General features: G+C 44.3%; 1 protein-coding gene across 2 annotated transcripts in view; it reads left to right on the forward strand.

The window, feature by feature from the left end:
- The first annotated feature begins 1,218 nt into the window (after positions 1 to 1,218).
- Smim14 (small integral membrane protein 14) overlaps positions 1,219 to 24,401 on the forward strand; it is a 49,588-nt gene continuing 26,405 nt past the window's right edge. The window contains exon 1 of one of the 2 annotated variants that reach the window (XM_087908998.1): positions 1,219 to 1,374. The gene's annotated coding sequence lies outside the window, so the exon portion shown is untranslated. Of the gene's footprint in view, positions 1,375 to 8,568; positions 8,703 to 24,401 lie in introns of those variants that run through there. The other variant, XM_087908999.1, reaches the window with a different exon arrangement.

A 24,401-nucleotide genomic window follows, 5' to 3' on the forward strand; every position in this document is an offset into this window, starting at 1 on the left:
TTTTCATTTGTAACTTGTAACCTTACCAAAGTGTGCAGACCCTACCTCATTAGAATCCATGTAGGGTCATGTTTGTTTCCGTTTTAACGTATTAGGGAAGAAAAGGAAGTTGCACGTGGATGTTTTCTAAAGTCATTATTTTTTGTCCAGACTTTAAATTCTGAGAATAATTTTTTTCTTCTGTTTACTTATCACAATACTCTTAGTTTGTCCACAGTTCCTTTAAGTCGTTAGACATACGTACAGAATTAGGACTTCCTCAACTGCTTGCAGAGATGCTTTTGCTTACCAGGCTCCGCACTTCTATTTGCTGTTTCCAGACCTTTCTTGTTTTCCTTACATAGGTGTGAAAAGTTGTCTTTGGATTGTTGAAATACTACTTCCTAGCCTCCCTCGCCCAAGTAAGGAAGCTACCTACTCTCCTTTAGCCTGGGCCCCTTTCTCACCAGGAGGCTGAAGCCACAGCTGGGTTTTTTATGAAAAAAAAAAAACCCTCATTTTTTATGAAAATTGAGACAGATTCTATATCACAATGGCTGACCTCAAATCCCACCTCCGCCCCCAACACACACACACACATACACACACACACACACACACACACACACACACACACACACACACACGGTTTCTCTGTGTAGCCCCGGTTGTCCAGGAGCTCGCTCTGTAGACCAGGCTGCCACTGCCCCACCCCCCCAGTGCTGTTACGTCACCACACCTGGCTTCTAACACATTAACGTTAAAGCTGAGCTTCATTTAGGTCTGCTTTCCCGGCCCAACACCGTTTGGAACGTCATCGGGATCATTCAAACCCCCACGGTTGACGCGCTTCTGTCATCTGCGAGTTCCGATGTTCACGTGGGTCACCACCTCTGCAGGTAGACCGGGTCTCAGCAGACACCAATTCATGCGCACCTCCACCTCCGTGTGACTAAACACTGCGGAGGACGGAAGCCAGTCCCGCAGCACACGGACGCAGACGTCAGACGACGGTAAACACACGGAGACGACGTGGGACAATCCGACGGCCCCCACGCCTTTCCTTCACAGCGCAGCAGCCCCACCCCTCCCCACCGGAACTCCCCCCCCTCCGCGCTCGGCGCGCCCACGCACGTCAGCGCCCCCCTCCGACGCCGGCGGCCAGCGCGACACGCGCATGCTCACTCGGCGGGGTCACGGGCGGCTCGGGGCGCTGCAATCTGTTGCGCCGCCCTCGGGAGCCGGCAGATCCGGGTCTCGTGGCTAGGAGTGACGTGGTCTGTGGAATCCAAACAGAGGGGAGGAGGCCGGCGGCGGCCAGCAGCAGCGGCAGCGACAGCGGCGTCCGGAACGCTCCCGGTTGCCACCCTCCCCGCCCGCCGCTTGTTTGGGCGGGTGAGTGTCCCCCTGGCCCACCACCCTCCTCGGCGACCGTCTTCGCGTCGTCACTTCTATTTCTATGCCCGCGCGCTCCCGGGGACCGCTGCGACAGAGAGGGCAGCTCCGGCTGGGCGCTGCACCCGGGGAGCCCGTGGCCGCCGGCCGGGCAGCCTGCAGCTGGGCTGGACGGGCACCCGCACTCCGGGCGCTCTCACTTTCAGGGCTCGATAGGCAGCGTGGGCGTGCAGGGATTTGGGGACAGTAACCTCGAAAGTCGGGCGGTAGCGTTCGCCTGGTGGGTCCGATGAAGTCACCCGGACGCGGGCCTTTGTTGTGGTGTCTGATAGCTGCCATCCTGAAAGCCACAGCTCCTTTTAGCCTCCATTGTGTTGCGGATTTAAAAGAGTCCCCTTTTCTGTGGGCTCTGTATGGGGAGCTGGGCTGAAAATGAGCAGGTAGCGGCAACACCGTTATTGGAAGGAATGCAAGGCGATAGCCTGGCAAGGGCTTGAGATCCGAGTCGCTGCTTAAAGCCGAAGTTTTCTGAAGTAGCTGTTTAAACGTTGGGATTTTAGCCAAGATGATACTTGCTAACCGTAGAGAGGCGGCAGGATGTTTTTAGTTGCCCCAGTTGGAAAAGCTGAGAATGTGGTCTTGATGGAATGCCTTGGGTTTGCTCCTGGAGCGCCGGATGAGCCCAGGAAGCATTTATACCTGCATTTGTAGAAGAGACCCTCCCGATCTTTTTGCTGTCTTGTCAGAAACTGCTAGCAGCTCTTCGTACAAGAATTTGGAAAAGCCTGCAATTTTCCAAGTGTTTAGTCTGGAGACGCTTAGGAGACATTCTTGCTGCCCTGGTCTGGTGTGGAGGTTAGGGGAAGCAGCTGCAAGCGCTTCAGCGCTTCAGGTGACTCACCGCTCACGCAGATTCCTTTAGTGTGGTCGCCCACCCGCCTGCCCTCCGAACTCAGACCAGAAACCAAACTTGGGTGACCCAACGCGGCTTAAAAAGGAACATCTTCCCCTCTCCGAGATCCTTTAGTGTAAGTGTTTCAGTGGCAAGCGGTAGGAAAAAACGGCAAAAATAAATATGTCTGATTGATTGCTTTCCATCAAATCGGAGAAGAATTCTTGGGAATATAGAGCCCTTCTTTGAAGTGCATGCCCTAGAGCAGTAACGGACCTGTTTGCAAATCTTTTCCTCTTGTGTAGGTCATGGGCTTTTTTCTTTCATTTTTACCATACTTGGAATGCTCTTGCTACAGATAAAGGGAATTTTGTTTTTTGTTTGTTTGTTTTGTTTTTTTTGCACGTCCCCCTTTTTAGCTTAAAAGGAAAAAACCCTTTATACTATACTAAAACATTATTTTTGCTTGTACGAAATGTTCTTTTGATGATTGAAGAAAATGTTAGAAGTACATGAGGAGAAAATAATAATTCTGCCACTCAACTTGCCAGATGTTAGTTTATATCCTTCCAAATACTTTTGCATTTGTTTTATAAAAATATGCGATCATGCTGCACTTGCTTTTTTTTTTTTTTTTTTTTGGAGACAGGGTTTCTCTGTGTAGTCCCTGCTGTTCTGGAACTCGCTCACAAAGATCCGCCTGCCTCTGCCTCCTGAGTGCTGGGATTAAAGGCGTGTACCACCACAGCATTGCTTTTTAAAAAATAAATTTATTTATTTTGATTTAATGCGTATGGATATTTTGCCTATATTATGTCTGTGCACCTTGTGTGTTCCTGGGTGCCTAGGAGGTGTTGAGTTCATGGGACTGGAGTCACAAGTGGTTATGAACTACTGTAAGGGTGCTGGGAATGAAACCCAGGTTCTCTGCAAGAGCAGCTAATGCTCTTAACTCTGGAGCCATCCTCCCCTCAACCATGCATTTGCTTTTTTGCTGTGGGCTTCTTATACTAGCGCTCTCTCTCTCTCTTTCTTCTTTTTGGTTTTTCGAAACAGGGTTTCACTGTAGCTTTCGAGCCTGTCCTGGAACTAGCTCTTGTAGACCAGGCTGGCCTCAGACTCACAGAGATCCGCCTGCCTCTGCCTCCCAATTGCTTGATTAAAGGCATGCGCCACAATTGCGCGACAATTTTTATTTTTTATGTTTTAGAGACATGGTTTCTCTGTGTAGACCTTGCTGGCTGTCTTGGAGCTCACTTTAGACCAAGCTGATCTCAAACTCGGAGATCCACCTAAGTGCTAGGATTAAAGACGTGTACCACCGACTCCCTGCAACTGCCACCCCCCAAAATTCTCTCTCTCTCTCTCTCTCTCTCTCATCTATCTATCTATCTATCTATCTATCCATTCATTCATTCATTCATTTTTGCAGCTATGGACTGTGGACCTTTTCAGGTGAAATCCACTGTTGGAAAAAACAGTAGTTTTTTTGTTTGCTTTTTGATTTTTCTAAACAGGATTTTGAAAATTTGCTCTGTAGACTAGACTGGCCTCGAACTCATAGATATCTGCCTGCCTCTGCCTCCCTAGTGCTGGGATTAAAGGCATGCATTGTCTGTGCCACCACCCAGCAGCAGCTATTAATGCCATGGTGCTGAAATTTTTTCTCCCATGTCTCTTTGGCGATGATGTTAGATTTAGGAAATCAATAGACACGGAATGACATGTGAGGTTTCACTTGCTAAGTTCTCAAGGGAGCAAGTACAGTGTGGAGTTTGAGAAAAGTCTGATTTAGTAATTCCACTCAGGTAAATTCATGGCAATCCTTAGTTATAGCATTCCAACTGCACAGTAGCTGCTACCACCCCAGCCCTGAGGCCTGGAGGTGTTTTACTTTGCTCGGTGCACTTAGTGTACTTCTTTAGCTTTGGGAGTGTGCTTTCTGGTGCAGGGTTTTTGTTCCTTTTAGCCACTGATGCCAAAGGAGAATGCCCTCTTCACCCCAGCTTCAAAGGCTAAGTATCATGAAGTATCCTAAATCTGTTAATGCCAGTTTCTATTGTCATTATCTCCTGAGTAACTAATTCCACATGCTTAGTACACTCTGACTCGGTTCAGTTTTCATTAATTTTTACAAGTCTTTTTTTTTTTCACAAAATTTTTACATTTGTGAAATGTGCCTCTGTGTGTGTGTGTGTGTGTGTGTGTGTGTGTGTGTGTGAAGCGCGCGCACACGCGCATCTGTGTGCAAAGAAAGCCAGAGGAGGGTATTGGACTCCCTTGTGCTGGAGTGGTTGTGAATTTAGTTATGACCTAATGCCAGACAAGGGGATTAGGAACCAAACTGGGTCTTTTGGACAAGTAGCAAGTGCTCTTAATGGCTGAGCCATTTCTCCAGCCCCTTTAAAAGAAGTTAAAGCACTCTGTATGCATTCTTTCCTCATCCTGGTGCTACCATCCTTGCTAGACTGTCACCATCTCTTAAATGGTCAACTGAAGTAACTTCCTGGCCTCTCTTCAACATCGGCTGCTTATTGCGCTTTCTCCCATCGCAACCTTAAAATGTAAGTTAGATTGTCACACACACAAAGATACACACATACACACGCGCGGGCTCACACACGCAAACACTTGAAAGTCTCCCATTCAGAGTAAAACCCCAGCCTGGCATGGTGGCGCGCACGCCTTTAACCCAACACGCTTGGGAGGCAGAGCAGATGGATGTCTTGAGTTGGAGCCGGGCTGGTATCAGGCTTGCTGTGCGCTTCCTACTCGCCTTTGCCTTCCTTTCTTACCATGCTTGTGTGCCTGTATTCCACCTAGTCCTGTACTGGAGTCTGGCTGCATCAGAAGATTTCTGCTTTCCGTCCCTTTTGTTGTGTGTGCTGCTAGTGTTTGCGCTCTTCCTGTACCCTGGGGCTTTGGTATTCTCCCGGTTTGCTTTAGCCAATTCATTTCTGTCTTTCAGGTTGCAGCTCAGATGTCAGCTTTCCAGAGAAATGATGTTATTTCTCTATTCTTTTTTTCATTTTATTCACAGCATTTCCTACTACATGAATTGCCTTAATTTTCAGGGTTTTTTTTTTTTTTCTGCTTCAAACTGGAAGGTGGTGGTGCACACCTTTTATCTTAGCATTCAGGAGGCAGAGGCAGGTGGATCTCAGTGAGTTCAAGGCCAGCCTGGTCTGTAGGTTAAGTTCCAGGACACTCAGGCCTACACAAAGCAACCCCATCTCAAGGGAAAAATTCTGCATCTGATGGCAGTGCTTCAGGTTTGTATAATGGGAACTCTGACTGTTGGCTGGATGAATGAACTTGTGGACATATCTGTGCTCCTCTTTAGGCCTATTTTTTCCCAGAAGACTAATGTTCAGCCGCTTCTTATAGGACACTTTTAATCCTTGGTGTTTGAGACAGGGAACATCCTCATTTTGTTTTAGACCTATGGAACCTTAGAGAGGTCCATTCCCAGAATGTGTATTCTCCCCCAATCCACTTTTCTGTAGTGTTGGACATATGCACATGCCCTACCCCTGAGTTACAGCCCAGACCTTGGCTATAACTTTTTGTTATGTTTTTTGGAGGGGTTTTATGTAGCCTAGGCTGACCTGGGACCTGTCTTAAACTTCTGATCCTACTTCTTCCACCAGGCTTTGGGTTTTTTTTAGGTGGTGTCTCTATAGCTAGGGCTGGCCTTGGTTAACTGGAAGTCTTCCCGTCTCTTTCCCCCAGAGGCTTCCCCAGTGTAATTACAGACATGAACCACCACACCCAGCTCCAAATTTGCACTTTCAACAAACCCTTTGGGTGATTTTATTTTACATTCAAGTTTGAGAATGTTTCTTGGTGTTTTAATGTCTCTTTTTCTGGAAGATAGTTCTTTTATACTAGTTCTGATTTAGGGGAACAGTATGTTAGATAAGGTTACAATGCTAAGTATTACTTTTTATTTTTTGTGTAGCTGCAGAACAACTTAGGTGTAAGTTTTCCTACCCACATCTTACAGATGAATACACTGAGACATAGTGAATGGTTGAAGCCCAGTTCTGTGCTTACTCTGCTTGTCTCGCTGCTTGTGAGCTACAGCTTTTAGAACTGCACACACAACTTTCATCAAGCTGGGTTTCCTATTAAGGTGTATTTGTTGTATGCATATGGGTATATTGGAGTACTCACAGAGGTCAGAAGACAGCACTGGATCCCCTGGAACTGGAATTGTCCACCATTTGGGTGTCAATCCTCTGCAAAAGGAGCCAGTGCTTTTAACTGATGAACCATCTCTCCAGCCCTAAACTGGGTTTTCATTAAGGACAGATAGTATTTTCCTATTTGCAATCTACCTGGAAAAGTTTTGTTGTTGTTGTATTTTTTGAGAAGCTTTTGTTGCTGCTGTATTTTCTTGAAGTTGCAGAGTTAGGAGGCGATTTTGAGAAATACTCTTGAGCATGCCTCTATTTCTGGCTACTCAGGATGCTAAGGTAGGAGAACTATTTGAAACTAGCAGAGGCAGCATAGTGAGACATTGTTTCTAACAGAGCAGTCACAACAACAACAAAAGACCCTGAAACCTCTCAGGTCCTCTTGCTTTGCTCTGCGAACCTACAGGTAGGAGAAATCAGTTGGAGCATTTTCTTCTCCCTTGTGCATTTCTTTATCTTCTTCCCATCAAAAAGATATCCTTGTTGATGAGGTCATTTATTTCTACATCTGTTGATGTGAGTGTCTTATTCTTTGGACTGCCTAGGACAAGCATAAACTCCAGAGTTCTCAGGGCAAGACCCTTTGCATATGAAGGAGAGAAGTTACGTGTGACTGCTGTGTTCATGTCTAAGACAAAGACTGATGTTCTAAGTCTTCTGTCTTGTTAGCCTCACTCTTTCCATGGAGGCTTAGGTCACACATGCTGTTGACCAGCTCTAACCTCACTTAGGGACCTTGGGCTTCTATTAGTAGCTATGTATTTCTCCCTCTACCTCTTTGCACTTGTTACTGCAAAGTTACAATGAACAGTAGCATTTAAAACCAACTGCAGTTCTATGATCCTCTTGAAAGTACTTGCATTTTCCTTGTCTCTTGTTTTTTAATTGTTATTTTTATTCTATGAGTATGGATGTTTTGCCTTATGTCTGTCTGTGCACTGTGTAAGTGCCTGGTGCCTGAGGTGGTGAGAAGAGGGCATTCGATTCCCTGAAACTGGAGTTATATTGTTTTGTTTTGTTTTTTGAGAAAGTCTCAATATAGCCCATGGTAGCCTCTTAACTTCTTCCTTCTCTCTTCTGTCAGTGCTAGAAATTGAACCCAAGGCCTCTTATAAGCTATGCAAAGACTCTCTTATTAAGCTCCATGTTAGACCCACTAAACATGTTTTCAAACTGGCTTTATGTCATAAAATGTTTTAAGTAAAATCACTTGACGTTTTCAGTTCATTCTGGGAATGAAAGTAATTTCCATGCTTATAAGTAATAAGCAACCATGTTAAATTAACTCAAACTTTGAAGAATTGCAACAAGCAGTTCAGTTATAAAATAAGCCATACCAGGGTGTGGTGCACATCTTTGATCTCAGCACTCAGGTGGCAGAGAAAGGCAGAACTCTTCATTTTGAAACCAGTTTGATGTATCTAGTGAGTTTCATCCCAGGCAGCTACACAGTAAAGCTGAGGGGAAAAATAAAAGAGTTGGAGAGATGGCTTAGAGATTAAGAGCACTGGCTTTTTTTCCAGAGGTTCTGAGTTCAATTCTCAGCACCCACATCTCACAATCGTCTATCATGAGATCTGGTGCCCTTTTATGGCCTGCACACCTATACAGGCAGAACACTATACATAGGAAATAAATAAATCCTTAAAAAGTAATAATAAGTAAGTATAAAGCAAACCATATTTACAGCACTTTAATGACTCAAAATGAGATTGTAATTCAGACAATCTAAGCAGTGTGCCTGTATTGGGATGTGCTTAGAAAATCCACAAGAAAGTTTGTATTAGAAACTGCCTCTACAGAGCTCTTGATTTTCCATTTGTTTTTTTCCTGGAGTGGCAGGATGAGTTATTTGAAAGTTTTTAATTTGAAATACATATTGTTTTAAAATAATCAGCTCTGAAAACATGCATATTTTTCTAAACTAGCCTTTTGTTGTATAGTGGAGCTTACACACATGTATTTAATAATATTTTTAATGACAGTGCTTTTATTTTGGAGAAAGTTTTCCCCTGTTGCTTATTTTCATACTGGATTTTCATTTCCCTTTTTGCTTTTTTTCAATTACGGTCAAAACACAGATGGGTTAGCTTTGTGCTAGGGCAGAGCGGAGCTGCTTTCCGCTTGCCTGCACTCGCTGTGGGGCCGAGCTCCTGGGCTTTCCCACCTAATGGTGCCCCTCGGCCGGGTGTGGGTGCAGCAAGCATCTTCACGACTTACACTCCAGAACTCCAGAGGTCAGTGCTTCAGGGCTAGTGCCTTTTGTTGTCCATGACATTTGGGTTTTTGTTTGTTTCATTGATTGATTTGGTTCATTTGTTTTAGATAGGGTCTCCCTATGTAGCCCTCGCTAGTCTGGAACTCACTATGTAGACCAGGCTGGCTTCAAAGTCTTGGAAATCTGTCAATGTCTGCCACCACCACAGTCAGCTGTCATTATATTTGATAGAGCTCACTAACACAGTCATTATATTTGATAGAGCTCACCAACACAACTCTTGAAAGCTACTTTATTAGCCTTTGTATGCAACATATCCAAAGTAATTACAGATGTCTAGTGCGGATTTGTTGTTTTGTTTTGTTTTTGAGACAGGGTTTCTCTGTAGCGTTTGAACCTGTCCTGAAACTCACTTGATAGAGCCTGGCCTCGAACTCATGGAGAACCACCTGTCCCTGCCTCCTAAGTGCTGGGATTAAAGGCACGCACCACCACCATCCGACTTTTTTTTTTGTGGTTTTTTGAGACAGGATTTCTTTATGGCTTTGGAGTCTATCCTTGAACTAACTCTTGTAGACCAGGCTGGCCTCGAACTCACAAAGATCTGCCTACCTTTGCCTCCTGGGTACAACCCCACCACCCCACTAGTGTGAATTTTTAAAAGATTTTTTTTTCCTGTAATATGACACTTTTCTAGCCCCTGCTCCCCTGTATGTGTGTGTATTGCTGGGGACTAGACCTAGGGCTTTGTACACAGTGGGCAAGTCCAAACTATAGCTTTGCCCCCCCGCCCCCAGAGTAGTAAACACCCTTGACAAGACATTTTAGGAACTATTTTCAAAATTTGAAACTTCAATGATACTGAAGATAAATAAATAGTTAATTTAATTGAAACATTATTTGGTCATTTATGGTAATTTTTTTCCCTGTGCCTTGACCAGGTAGAGAGACTCTTGGAGAATGTCCATGAGTCAAGTATAGCTGAGAAAAGACAAATCAGCAAATCAGTGGGACTTCAGAATAGGTAGCCTATTTTCTTCTTGCCTTCCTTCCTGTGCAGGAGAATAGTATCCACGGTCCCAGGAGGATGTCAGCAGTGTAAGGTAGCACACAGCTGAGGGTTAAAGACCCTGGCCACTCTCAGTTTCTAAAGAACTCCTAAGAATCCTTGCACACTCCTTTAAAGTGAATGGTTTCTGTTGTTATCAGTCCTGCTTTATGGACAGACTAAAGGCCCCAAGGCTAAGTGATTTATTCCTCTCAGTAATGCTAATAACTTGAGTCCTCTAAGACATTTTGTGTGCTAACCCCTTGATGACTTGGTAAATTGTCTAAAGTGATTTCTGGAATGAGTCAATTATAGATATTAAAAAGTCATTTAGAAAAGGTTTGCCAGGCAGTGGTGGTATGTACCTTTAATCCCAGCAGAGGCAGGCAAATCTCTGAGAATTCCAGGCCAGGCTGGTCTACAGAACGAGTTCTATCCAGGACAACCAGGGCTACACCGAGAAACTGTATCTCGAAAACAAAAACAAATCCCCCAAAACCTAAAAAACTTAAAAAAAAGGCAATGTTGTATTATCCAAAATGTCTGTATTTCTTCAAAAAGTGTCTTTGAAACCTTAACTGGCCACACGGTAATATTAGGAGGAACTCTTGTGACAGAACCTGGTGTGGCGGCACACAGCCCGAACCCCAGCACTCACTGTGGACGCTCAGGCAAGGCTTCCCTCGCCACACTGTCAGTTCAAGGCCAGACTGGGCCACAGGAGACCCTGTCTTAGCACCTCTTTCCCATGCCTTCTCCAAACAGAGCCTTAGAAGTTTGCTGCTTCTGTCTTACGGACATAGCCACTGTGAAGGGGATTTAGCTTCTGGAGTGTGAACAAGTGTTTCTGTTAGCTCAGGCAGTGGTGTTTGCTGTAGTAGCTCAAGCACTCCAAGAGTGAACTGGAAGCAAGAGTAGGCTGCCTCTTCAGCAAACACCTAGCTGGGAAGTGCTTATGCACCTGTCCAGTGCTTAGAAACTGGAGTTTGTAAAGTGCACAGCACTAAGCTTATGTGTTCACAAATGCATCCTTTCAGAAAGATTTTGGTGAGGGCTGAGGAGAGAGCTGCTGGTAAGCCTTACTCTTAGAGAGTGCTTCCTGAGTCGTCCTGTGCTCAGCCAGTGCCTGGGGAGCAGTGAGAAAGCCCACCTGTGTGTGGGAGAGTGCAGGGAGCCAGACTGTTTTGTTTTGTACTGAGCATTGGATCTCAAGCTGCCTTTTGATAAGGACACGGGTGATCAGGTACCTTTCATAGATAGACGACCCCAAAAGCACTTTCAAAGTTCTGAGGCTGCCCTGCTATCAGCTGGCTTAGAGTTCAGAAGGTTGAAGGGCAGAATGCCTAGGAGCTTCGTGGTGCTCCCAGGTTCCAGAGGGACTGCATGTTCTGTGGAAGACGGCCTTCCTATGGAAGCCTTCCTTCCCTTCACAGGTAACTGATGGCATCCATTCATTCGGTAGTCAGCTTCATGCTTGGCAGGTACTGTACCGCCTGCATTCCCAGCCTGATGGCACTTAGGTAAGCCTTTGGGCTTCAGATTTACTTTTTATTTATTTATTACTGTTGTTATTATTTGGTTGTTTGAGACAACAGTTTCTCTGTGTAGCCCTGACTGTCTTGGAACTTGCTCTATAGACCAGGCTGTCTTTAAACTCACAGACATCCGCCTGCGTCTGCCTCCTGAGTGCTGAGATTAAAGGCATGTGCCATCGCTGCCCAGCCCAGCTCAGATGTCTTTAATATTTGGGAGTTATATATATATATGTATGCTGTATTGATGTGTGCACGTGAATGCAGGTGCTTACAGAGTCCAGAACAGGATGTCAGTTCCCATAGAAGTGAAGTTATGAACCACCTGATGTGGGTGTTAGGAATTGAACTTGATATGTGTATTTAACTACTAAGCCAGCTCTCCAGATCCTAGACTTCTTTACATTTGTGACAGGAATCTAGGGGTGAGCATGTGTGCAATGACAGCCTGTGTGGAGGTCAGAGGACGGTTTGAGAAAGTCTGTTCTCTTCCACTGTGTGGGTCTGAGGATCAAACTCAGAGTGTTAGTCTTGGCAACAGGCTCCATTACCCACTGAGCCATCTGAGACAGATCTTTAGACTTCGGTCTGACACAGGAGTAAATATTGGTGGAGGGCTATTAGAATGGAATGAGGTGTTTTATATTTGAGAAGGACATGAATTTTGTGAGTTTTGGGAGTGGGCAGGGCGAACTGCCATGGTGCTATGTGCCTCCTTCATACACCGAAAGTCTAGTCATAAGTGGAATGGGAGATGAGGGCAGAGAGCCTCCACAGGGGGCAGTGTCCTTGTGACAGAGGCCCTGAACTTGACCTTTCTTGCCACTCAGTAATGCAGTGAGAACGTCCCATTGATGTCCAGAGAGCAGGCCCTCCCCAGACACCAGTTTGCCGTTTACCTGACCTCCTTGGACACCTGCACATAGCTGGTCTACACACACACAGACAAACAACATCACATAAATTAAAAAATACATGTTTTTAATAAGTTAGCCTAGTAGAAATGTGTGTTTGTGTGTATTTTGAGCTTTTTGCTGAGGTTGGACAATGAAGTAATTTATAATATTTATTTGGGCAGATATTTGTGTGCTGGAATAAAATTCATTGTGTTTAGTAATTCAGCTCTTAGAGGTGGGGCTGCCCGTTGGTTCTTCTGTATCTTCCTGTAAACTCTTCTGCCTGTTGTTAGGGTCCCTAAGGATTTATTACCGAAATTGTTTTTAGGAAAGGAGAAATGAGAGGACTTGAGGCCCGCTCCTGTGTGCTGTGTGGTTTTGGGCAAGCCACTGGAACTCTCGGCCCTTAGTTCCTTCCTCTTTATTTCAGTGTTTTTTCTCTTACATTTCTCCCCCTGCCATTATTTATTTATTGGAGACGGTGTCTTCTGTGTAGCCTTGGCTGACCTGAAACTTCACTGCACAGCCCAGGTTGGTCACCTTACGGGTATGAGGCACCATGCCCAGCTAGTGCTTTCTTTAAGTAGGTAAGGGCCCGGGAATGTAACTCAGTAGTACTTGCCTAGCACGCATGAGGCCCCAGATTCGATACCCAGCACTATACAACCTCAGCCTTGTAGTCTTTGACTATAATCCCAATAATTCCAACACTTTACAGATATAGGCAAAGGACCAGAAGTTCAGGGCTAGGCTCTTATTCCAGCACTCAGGAGGTAGAAGCAGGTGGATCTCTGTAAGTGTGAGATCAGCCTGGCCTATATAATGAGTTCTAAGCCAGCCAAGGCTACGTAGTGAGACCCTGTCTTAAAGACAGAAGTGGGAGAGACTTGCTGTGATAGAACCACTTGTAAGGTGCCATTTGTTGCCTATATCCCCAAACCTTGTTCCAGAGTTCCTTAGCACCTTCCCAGCCGCCATGTCCCACCGTCTGTTTTCATTCACCTTCTGTGCAGCTAGAGGTTTATTGTGCTTTCTGTCTGCTCTCTACCTTTTCAGTGATGTGTCTTCTGAAAAGGATACCTTTAAAGTTTGGGGTCCCCCTACACACAGGGTTTCTCTGTAGCCCAGGCTGTCTTGGTACTTACTCTGTTGACCAGGCTGACCTTGAACTCAAAGGATTAAAGGAGTGTGCCTCCCCGCCCTGCATTTTTTGGGTCTTTTTAAAATGTGAGGATATACTACTGGGCGTGGTGGCACACGCCTTTAATCTCAGCATTCCAGTGGCAGAAGCAGCTGGGTCTCTTGAGTTTGAGACCAGCCTGGTCATCAGCGTGAGTTCTAGGATAACCAAGACTACGCAGAGAAACCCTGTCTTGAAAAACAAAACAGAAAGTAAGAATATAAGGTGGGTTTTGTTTGTTTGCTTATTTTTTTAAACTGTGTTTATCTGTATCTAAATTAGGACAACTTGTGGGAGACAGTTCTTCCACAATATGGGTTCTGGGGATTGAATTCAGTTCGTCAAGCTTGTTGGCAGATAGCATTTAACTCTTAAACCACTTTGACGACCCAGAGATAACTTTTTTCATTGACCAGAGTGTACTACAAAAATTTCTATTACAATTGGTTGTTATGATAGGAGTTGGGGAGTTTTGACTCCTAGGCAAAAAATAATTGATATTTTAGGTATAAGATAGGTTTATTTTCTTGATAATTGAACTATCTTTAGTACAGTTTTTAGCAGTAGTGGGCAAGCCTTGAGTCTGTCTTTTCCTTGCCTGTTTCCCAGCAGAGATGCCAGTGTTGTTCAGAAGTGTGTCTAAGGTGGGCAGTGGTGGCACATGCCTTTAATCCCAGCATTCAGGAGTCAGAGATCTCTGAGTTCAAGGCCAGCCTGGTCTACGAAGCAAGTTCCAGGACAGCCAGAACTGTTACACAAAGTAACCCTGTCTCGAAAAAAACCAAAAAAAAAAAAAAAAAAGTGTGTCGTTAAGTAACGGAAAGCCCAGGGCTAGCTGTCTAATTTTTGTGCCATTCTGAAGTTGTCTTTGTAACCTTGAAACAGTTGTAATTTGCATAACTGGTCCTGTGTCAAATGGGTCCTGAAGCCCCTTCTGGCATTTACACTGTGACTTCCTGTCCAAGTCATATGGACAGTCAAATGTCTGTCATATACAAGACATTTGAGTGTGATGAAATTGCTTTCATACCTGAACCAGTTTTACTTTTGAGATAGCTGTAGCTCAAGCTGTCCTCAGACACTGTGTAGCCAGAGATGATCGTGCACTTCTTTTTCCTGTGTGTGTGGATGCATGTGAAAACCAGAAGACCATGAAGATTATCTTCTTCAGTTCTAGTTGTGTATGTGCATGCAGATGCCCTAGGAATCCGGAAGAGGCAGTTATGAGCTGCCTCACCTCTGCTGAGACCAGAGGTCAGGAACCCTGCAAGAACCAGGTGTGCTCTTAACTAAGTGCCTTCTCTGTTCCAGCCTACCCAGTGCTGAAGATCAAAGCTGGGCCTTATGAGTGCTAGGCAAACGCTCTTCCCACTCTCCCTTTTTCATACAAGGTTCTCGTTAGGTAGCACTTGACTGGCCTAGAACTTGCTTGAACACAGAGCCGTTTGCTTCTGCTTCTCAGGGCAGGTGTACCAAAATGTAATGGATTTGCTGCGGGTTCCCGGCAGCGGGGTGGAGACCACGCGGCAGGTCCACAAACCAAGGTGGCTGGCATGTGGTGGCTGACTGGACCCCTGGCAAGTGGTGTGGCAGGCGGCTGGTGGGAGGCACAGATGCTGCGGGTCTCCTGGACTGCTGGGGTGTCTGGTTCCCAGTGGCGACAGATAGGCGGTGGGTGAGAGAAATGGATAGGCACCTCATGTAGAGTCAAGTTGGACATTTATTAGGTGGGTTATGGAGGGGAAGGAGGGGGGAGAGAGAGAGAGAGAGGAAGAGAAGAGAGAAGAGGAGAGACAGACAGAGTAGGGGGAAGCGGAGAAGTGGGGAGAGAGGCAGAAGCTACCTCTCCAAGAGGAAGAGGGGAGAGAGAGAGAGCTCAGGCCAGAAGCTGAAGATCAGCCTGCCTCAGTGGATGGGGGAGGGAGTGGGCGTGGCAAGGAGTGGGCATGGCTTGTCTCTTAAAGAGACAGAACAATCATTACATTCCTATCTCTTTTTATAATAAAAAAAAGCAGATTAGGCACCACAGGTTGAAGGAATTGAGAAGGCGGATTCTTGAGACTGCTTCAGGCTTATTTGTGGGCATCGTCTTTGGGGGAGGGGAATCTGAGAAGGCTGGGTGCTGACCACATCCTGGCATAACTGGTCTCTTTGCTCCTGTCCGGTGTTTGTGGCATGAAAATGTCTGGTATCTCTTACACCTGGTTAAGGTATTGGGAGAACAGAGAACAAAGTTAAATTAAGAAAAAAAAAATTAGGACCAGGGAATTGAGGGGGATGTATCTGACCCGTTTAAGGTGGATTCTTCAATTCAGCTCCCTAGAACTCACAAGAATTCTCTGGGTTTGTGAAAACAAAAGTTTTAGACACATACATTGTATAATGACTGTGACATATTTTTGTACAATGAAAAGTATTTTTAAGACTATGGAAGGCAGAATGTGAGAGAAATTTGATAACTTGTATTTGTCCTCACACCTTTACAACTTGTAGGTCTTGTATTTGTATTTTACTGAAATTTGTTTGAGGTCCTTTTAAACTGACAAAACCTCTCAGCTATCAAACTACATCAGAGATCTTTAAGAAGCACAAAATTTTACTTGAGTTACTGATTAAAAAATAACAGAGAACTTACGATTGGCACCTAGAGCCCCTCCTCAGTGTCCTCCATGATAGCTGAAGGACATATTTGTCTTCCCAGACTCCAGAAGATCCTGTGGGCTAAGAAATCTGTAGGAAGACAAGCCTACCTTAACCTGAGCGGCTAGGCTGTCGATTCCAGCGATTCTGTCCACTTCTGGAGATGTTCAGTTCAGATGAAAGGCAGTTTTACCCGGTGGTCAGTGCTTGGCAGTTGAGGCGAATTGCAGATGGATGTTGTTGTGTGCCCATTTGTCTTCTGTCTTTTTTGGAGGAAATAGAGTGCTGCTGCTAAGAGCCAACATGTCTCTTTTTGTTGTGAAAAGTTTTTTAATAATTAAATATTTAAATACCATATTCCCTAGATCTCTGAGCAGCTGAGGGCTGTTTATCAGATACAACTACAGTATAGAATCTGCCTGGGGAGCTGGGTCTGAGCTTGACTGTACTGGCTCTTAACAGCAGGGTCTTACCTTGTGCTTCTAGCTGGCTTTTTGACCCAAATTTGAACCCCAGAACCTTTGAGAAAATGTTGGATATGGTAGCACAGATCTGTAATCTCAGCACTCCTATGCAGAGTGGGTGGTATCACATTGCTTCAGTGTATCCACACTCTGTATGCTACTTGCTTGCTAGTCACATAGTCACCATTTACTTCAGGACTCAGTGTTCGTGCTTGTTAACACTGTATTCAGGTTTACTAACAGACCTGGATACAGGAGTAGTGATCCTGACAATTTGAATGCTGAGAAGAAGCTGTGAAGAGTTCCCTTTCAACGAGAAGGTAGAAATTCTCAATTTTATGAGGAAAAAAAATGCTGGTGTCATAAACTCAATGGCCAGAGTGAGTTTTGTGTCTGTGACATTGTAAAGAGTGAAATGAAATTCATGTTAGCTGTGCTGTCGTAGATCAAATTTTTTTTTTTTTTAAAAAAGGCCCAAGGCTCATAAAACACTGTGAGAAGCTTGGTGGTGGGGCACACACCTTTAATCCCAGCACTTGGGGGGCAGATGGATCTCTGTTCAAGGCCATCCAGTCTGTGGAATGAGTTCCAGGATAGGTTCCAAAGCAATGGAGAAACCCTGTCTTAAAAAAAGAAAAATTGAGTTGTACTTATCCCTAGAGATGACGACTCTAGTAAAGGAAAGTAAGTTCTGTTCTAGGGCTGTGCTACATAGCTCAGTAGTACACAGTACAAGTATCTAGGCCCAATCCACATAATAAAGACAGGGGGACTGGAGAGGTGATGACTCAGCAGTTAAGAGTACTTGTCGCACACTTATGAAGACTGGAGTTCAGACCCCAGTGTGACAAGGCCGGCATCTGGTGTGTGTGTGTGTCTGTAATCCCAATTGGGGAGGGCAGAGACAAAAGCATGGCTGTCCCTTGCTGGCTTCCAGCCTGGCAGAGAAAACACAACCCAGATTCAGATTCTTCAATGGATTAGGCAGAGTCACCAGGAGAGGACACCCAGTGCCCTCTTGTGCCCTCTACACACACGTACACACACTTACATACACAAGAAAGTTTTTAAACAAAAGTAAAACTTGGAAATCTTTAGAGCATACACATTAAATTCAGAAGACACGGGCTTCAGAGACAGGATTTTGTTCTGTCTAGACTAGCCCAGAACTGGGCTCAAGTTGTCCTTGTCTCATCTCAAATGATGGGGGCTAGAGCTTCATGCCCCTCTCTCCTTCACATCAGAAGAAATTAAACTCTACCGTGAGAAGTCTCATTATTTCTCTCCCCTTTGCATGTAGCACTTAGGGTATGGAATGTTTTAAATAACAGGACAGTCTGGGTGTGGTGGCACACACCTTTAGTTCTAGCACTCAGAAGGCAGAGGCTGGTGGATCTATGTGAGTTCTGAGCCAGCTTGGTCTGCAGAGTTCTAGGACAGCTGGAGCTACACAGATCAAAACAAAGAAAGACAGAAAGAAAGAAAAAGCAAACAAAAATACATAAGGTTTGGGCTGTTTGTACTTATTTTTTCATAGATAAGTATTGTAATGGTTTAATAAAAAATGTTGCTAATCCCCGAGGAGCTTCAGTGGCCGAAACTTCGCTGCAGGACCCTGAGCGGCGAAGGGAAAAGGAGAAGAGAGAAGGATGGGGGGGAGGGGGAGAGAGAGAGAAGAGAAGAGAAGAGAGAGAGAGAGAGAGAGAGAGAGAGAGAGAGAGAGAGAAGAGGGAGACAGAAAAGGCTGCAAGCAGGGAGATCTGCCTGTCTCGGTGGATGGGGAGGGAGTGGGCGTGACTTGTCTCTTAAAGAGACAGAACAGATCATTACACGTATCCTTCAGTTATTAAAAATGTGGCAGGGCGGCTTACTATATGGGGTCTTTTAAAAAATTTTAAACGTTAAGTGTGTGTGTGTGTGTGTGTGTGCACGTGCACATATCATGACGGTCAGAGGATAGCTTGCAGGCAACAGTTCTCTCCTACCATGTAGTTCTTGTGAATTGAATTTAGGTTACCAGGTTTGGCAGCGGACACCGTTACCTTTCTAGCCATTTCATCAGCCCAGTATTTTTATTTTAAGGTTTGTCTTACTTTTATGGTGTGTATGTGTGTGTGTGTGTGAGAGAGAGAGAGAGGGTGTGTTTCTGCACTTTTGAGGCCCACCGGAATCAGTTGACTGCTTTGCTCTTGGTACTGATTGCTAACTGATTTGGCCAAGTTGCAAACTACTTTTCAGTTTTATTTCTTTAAGGAATCAAATTGGCTGTGAGCAGCATTCTCAAAAGCACACTGCAGTAGAAAGAATCACATGTCTCTTTCCTGACCTCCACAGCAAGCAGACTATTAAATTTGACCCTGCCCCCAAGGTGAAATTAGGCAAGGTGAACCCACATACCAGGCCTGAGTATTTGTTTCTAGTGGTAGATTAAAAACTGACACTGGAAAATTTCCTCACTGGATATAGAAGCAGCATGATCCAACCAACTTACTATTGTCAGATGTCACTAGGAAAAGTCTTAGTTGAGAGAGGCTGACCAGCTCCACAGCACTGGGGATTTTCTTGGCTTCCTGACTGCCAGCCAGCATCATTTTGCTGCTTTTCCTTACTATAAATTGTTTAGAAGTAGGTGGGCTTGAGAGCTTGCTGTGTAGACTGAATTTTTCCTTTGTACCACATAAACTGTGTATCAGATTCTACATACAGTTAGATTGTTGTCACAAATAGTAACTTCATTAGGAAAGTACTGACATGGCAAGATAAATAAGTGTTTAGTGTGAGTTATTTCCAAATTTCAAAGTAGGGACTTTAAAATCAGGCCCTTAGCTGATTTCATGTGCTCAGAGCCATCCTTACTTATGCCCATGTATAATTCCTTCAACTTCCCTAGATTATCTGGAAATTTTTTAAGTGTGTTTTTAACTTTTAAGCTATTTATTGATTTGTGTGTGTGTGTGTGTGTGTGTGTGTGTGTGCGCACACGCGTGCATGCGTGTGTGCACGTCTTTGTGATTTATGTGTATCATGTGACTGCGGGTACCCATGGAGATCATTAGGTCCCTGGAACTGGAATTACAAGTAGATGTGGGTGCTGGGACCTAATCTGGGTCCTTTGCAAGGTGCCAGCTCTTACAGGCATGTGCCACCATGCCCTTCTTGTGTATGAGGTTCTGGAAATCACACCCTGTGAGCTAGGCAAGCCCACTGCCAATAGAGCTGCAGTCTAGGTCCTTGCTTGCACATTTTAGGAAACAAGTGTTGAAGCTGGTTGTGTCCCCAAGGATTAGACCCACTCCTTTGATGTCGGTACTGTTGCCTAACTTCAAGGATGTCTGCTATAGAGGCAAGCAGCCTTAGCAGCAGGAAAGAAGAGAAAGCAGAGTTTTAAATGCCTCCATCAAAGGCCTCTTTGAAGCTGATTCCCAGCATTCTGACTCAGTGGCCTTGTTAAGTCTTGCCCAGCACAGTGCAGCTTCATAATGTCTCCAAAGTGAATGTGAAGTGAGATTGGTTACAGTGTTCAGCTTCAGTTGCATGTTGACACTCTTGTTTCCTAACCAACTCTGTCCTTTCTACTAAAAGGGAAAAAGTATTTGTTTTGTTTTTTGTTTGTTTGTTTTCAGACAGGATTTCTCTGTAACAACCCTGACTGTCCTGAAACTCACTCTCTTACTAAGTCTCTCTTAGTGTCCACATTGTTGTCTAAGTTCTCTGAGATTGTGATTTGTAGGCTGGCTTTCTTTGATTTATGTTTTAAAACCACCCATGAGTGAGTACATGTGATCATTGTCTTTCTTTGTCTGGGTTACCTCACTCAAAATGATGTTTTCTGGCTCCATCCATTTTCCTGCAAAATTCAAGCTGTTTTTTTTCTGCTGTATAGTACTCCATTGTGTAAATGTACTACATTTTTCCTATCCATTCTTCAATCGAGGGGCATTTAGGTTGTTTCCAGGTTCTGGCTATGACAGACAAAGCTGCTATGAACATAGTTGAGCACATGTCCTTGTGGCATGATTGAGCATCCTTTGGATATATACCCAAAAGTGGTATTACTGGGTCTTGAGGAAGGTTGTTTCCTACTTTTCTGAGAAATCGCCACACTGACATCCAAAGGGGTTGTACCAGCTTACATTGCCACCAACAATGCAGGAGTGTTCCCTTTTCCCCACAACCTCTCTAGCATAAGTTGTCATCAGTGTTTTTGATCTTGACCATTCTTACAGGTGGAATCTCAGAGTTGTTTTGATTTGCATTTCTCTGATGACTAAGGATGTTGAACATTTCCTTAAGTGTCTTTTGGCCATTTTAGATTCCTCTGTTGAGAGTTCTCTTTTTAGGTCTGTACTCCATTTTTTTTTATTGGATTATGTGATCTTTTGGTGTCCAATTTCTTGAGTTCTTTGTATATTTTGGAGATCAGACCTCTGTCTGATGTGGGGTTAGTGAAGATCATTTCCCATTCTATAGGCTGTCGTTTTGTCTTGTTGACCATGACCTTTGCTTTACAGAAGCTTTTCGGTTTCAGGAGGTTCCATTTATTAATTGTTTCTCTCAGAGTCTGTATTACTGGGGTTCTATTTAGGAAGTGGTTCCCTGTGCCAATGCGTTCAAGTGTACTTCCCACTTTCTCTTCTATAAGGTTCAGTGTGGCTGGCTTTATGTTGAGGTCTTTGATCCATTTGGACTTGAGTTTTGTGCATGGTGATAGATATGGGTCTACCAAAAAGAATTCTATAAATATATTTTCAGTGAATGCTGTGGCTTGAAGAGGTGAGGGAAGTGTTGAGATTGGTGGTGACTGATACGGATTCTTTGGGAGGAGAGGCAGGTCAAATTGAATTCTGTTAATAAATTTAAAGGCAGACTTGTAGAGAGCTGTGTTTACACTTGTGATGAATTGTCCAGGATAGTAGCAAGTCTGTCTTTTCCAATTCTGCTAGTGCCAGACTGGCTTCAAACTCACGGAGATTGTCTGTCTCTGCCTCCCAGGAGCTGGGATTACATTTTGGTATTTGAATTTCATTTTCAGAACATTTTAGTGAAGCTGGTTGTGATGTGCACCTGTAATCCCAGGATTTGGGAGGTGGAGGTGGAAAGGTGAAGTTTGCAGTTGTGACCTGTATATCAAGTAGCAGACAGATCTGGGCTACATAAGGGCTGTTCTGGAACAACACTGCTAGCAGAGGAAGATCATCTAGGAGGAAGGAAAGACTAGTATTGTTACAGGACACGGGCTAAGTCACACTCTGAAGGGCAAATATAATCTGCCTGTAAAGGTTGATCATATTTACTTTGAGTTTTCTATTTCCATTGTACACAGTTCACTAAGAAGAAGGCTGACTCCCCCCCTTTATGTATGTATGTATGTATGTGTTTGTTTGTTTGTTTGTTTTTAGGTGTGGATACAGAGTGGCTCCAGATGGTGTGAATGAGCCAGAGTCTGTACACAGTGCTGGCCTTTGGAGGCCTGCAAGCACCTCCTTGTCCTCTTGGGCTCCTACAAACAGGGTTTAGATGGAAAAATGCTTGATGAGAAACAGGTTACACAGACCGTTCCACAGATTGATTTCAGGACAGCTTAGAAATATCTTCAGATCAGCCAGTGAGATGGTTGGGGTAAAGGCTAATGACTGGAGTTCCATCTCTAGAACCCTCGTGATGGGAGGAGAGAACCAAACAAATTCTCTCAAATTCCTCTCTGACATTCACACATGTACAACCTCCCTCCCCCAATATATATACTTATATATATCATATGTATATATGATATCATATGATATCATATATCATAATCATATATATATGATTTCTCTGTAGCTTTGGAACCTGTCCTGACACTAGCTCTTGTAGACCAGGCTGATCTCGAACTCACAGAGATGCACCTGCCTCTGCCTCCCAAGTGCTGGGATTAAAGGCGTGCGCTCTAAGGATGCTATTTTCATACTAAGTTAGCTGTTAATAGTGAAGCTGTTGAGAGTCTGCTTGTCTGCCTGCCTGCCTCCCTCCTTCCATCCTTTCTCCTTTTTTTAATGGCTTCTTTGGTTTCTATCTTTCTATGTGTTCCCAGGTATTTAGTTACACATGGGTCAGTTTGTGGACACTTGTGATATTTTGAACCTTAAATCACTAGAGTTTTATTTTGCCGTGAGGGTTGGGGTAGGAAGCCAGCTCTCCTAACACCACTTATGAGAGAATCATCATCGTCCCATCTTATACACTGCATATCGGACACTGTGTCTATGCCGTGCATCATTCGCCCTGACCTTTCCAAAGAGCACCATGTCTACAAGGTCTCTCTCCTTCCTGCTCTTCCCATCCCTCGTTCCTGTTCTGGGGATTAAGTCTAGGCCCTGTTGCATGCTAGGAATGCTCTACCATTTCCTTTTTTTTTTTTTTTCTACCAACTCCCTTTCTTTTCTCTTGGCGGTTTAATTTTTGACCCTGGGTCTTGCTAAGTTGCCCTGACCCACAGGCCTTGAGCTTTGTTCCTCCAACTTTGCATCCCAAGTAGCTGGAATCACAGGCTTACATCACTAGGCTGGGCCAAACTTCCTTTATGTATTCTGGTTTCCCTCCTCCCAGTTTTTCAGAGTACAGGAGAGGTGATTTTTTTTTTTCTAAACTAGGAGAAATTTACCTTTTTGGTCTTTGGGTAAAGACCGGATCCTCCGTGACTAGAAGACCCCCGTGGCCTTCTCGGGGCCTGACTCATTTTGTCCCTCCTCTTCCTGTTCACAATTTCATTTGAAATCATCCTCCCTGCAGGGATTTTGAATTAAGGCTCCTAGGTAGCAAAATGAGTCAATCTCAGTCAATCTCACTTGATTTCCCATTGCTCTGGGATGTTTTTACTTATGCCTTAGCTAGAAACCCACTATTTCATTCATTTTAAGGAGATTTATTTTAAGAGTGTGTGTGTGCACACCCTGCGTGTGTGCATTTATTTTGTGTGTGAATATGTGCACTTTGAGTGTGTATGAATATGTACACGAGTGCAGGTGCCCATGGGAACCAGAGACATCAGAACCTTCTGGAACTGGAGTGACAGGCAGGCTGTTTAAGCTGTCTAGAATGGATGCTTATGTCTTTAATCCCAGCCCTTGGGAGGCAGAAGCAGGTGGATCTCTGTGAGTTCAAGGCCAGCCTGGTTTACAAAGTGAGTTCCAGGATAGGCTCCAAAGCTACAGAGAGAAACCCTGTCTCAAAAAAACAAAGTAAATAAATAAATGAATAAATAGATTGGGTGCTTAAAATCAACCTCTTCTGCACGTGCAGTTTATGTTTCTGGCTGCAGTCATCTCTCTAGCCCCTGTTTTATGCATTTTGTCCAATTTCTAAAACTTGTTTTAGACAGAAAAATAAATCTGGTTGCTGGTCCTCCATCCCAGAATCTCATTTCTTTAGTTTTTTCAGAATGTAACAGTGAATCTCTAACTTGTCATTAATAAAAAAATTATAGGTTTCTTTATATGTATGAATATTTTGCCTGTATGTACATATGTGTGTATGCATGTGTACCACATACATTAGTTCCCCCAGAACTGGGGTTGCAGATGCTTGTCGACCACTCTGGGGGTGTGGAGAATCAAACCCTGATCCTCTGCAAGAACAGCGAGTGCCCTTAAATGCTGAGCCTTTTCTCCTATCCTTGTTGTCTTCAATTTTAATTCCATAAACATTGATACTATTTCAGATACCTCATTTTTCTTTCAGAATATTTTAAAATTTTTTTATATATGTGTATGTGTATCTGCATGAGTTTACATGTACCAAATGCATGCAGTAGCCTACAGAGGCCAGAAGAAGTTGTTGGATGCCCTGGAACTGGAATTACAGACAGTTCTGAGGTGTTCGATGTGGGTGCATGGTCCTCTAGAAGAGTTGCAAGTACTCCTAACTACTGAGCTATTTCTCTGTACCCCTGCCCCCTTTTTTCTAACTACGTAGCTTTAGAC

This window comes from Myodes glareolus, chromosome 8 (genome assembly GCF_982192425.1).
Source record: "Myodes glareolus chromosome 8, mMyoGla1.1, whole genome shotgun sequence".
NCBI classification, from domain to species: domain Eukaryota; kingdom Metazoa; phylum Chordata; class Mammalia; order Rodentia; family Cricetidae; genus Myodes; species Myodes glareolus.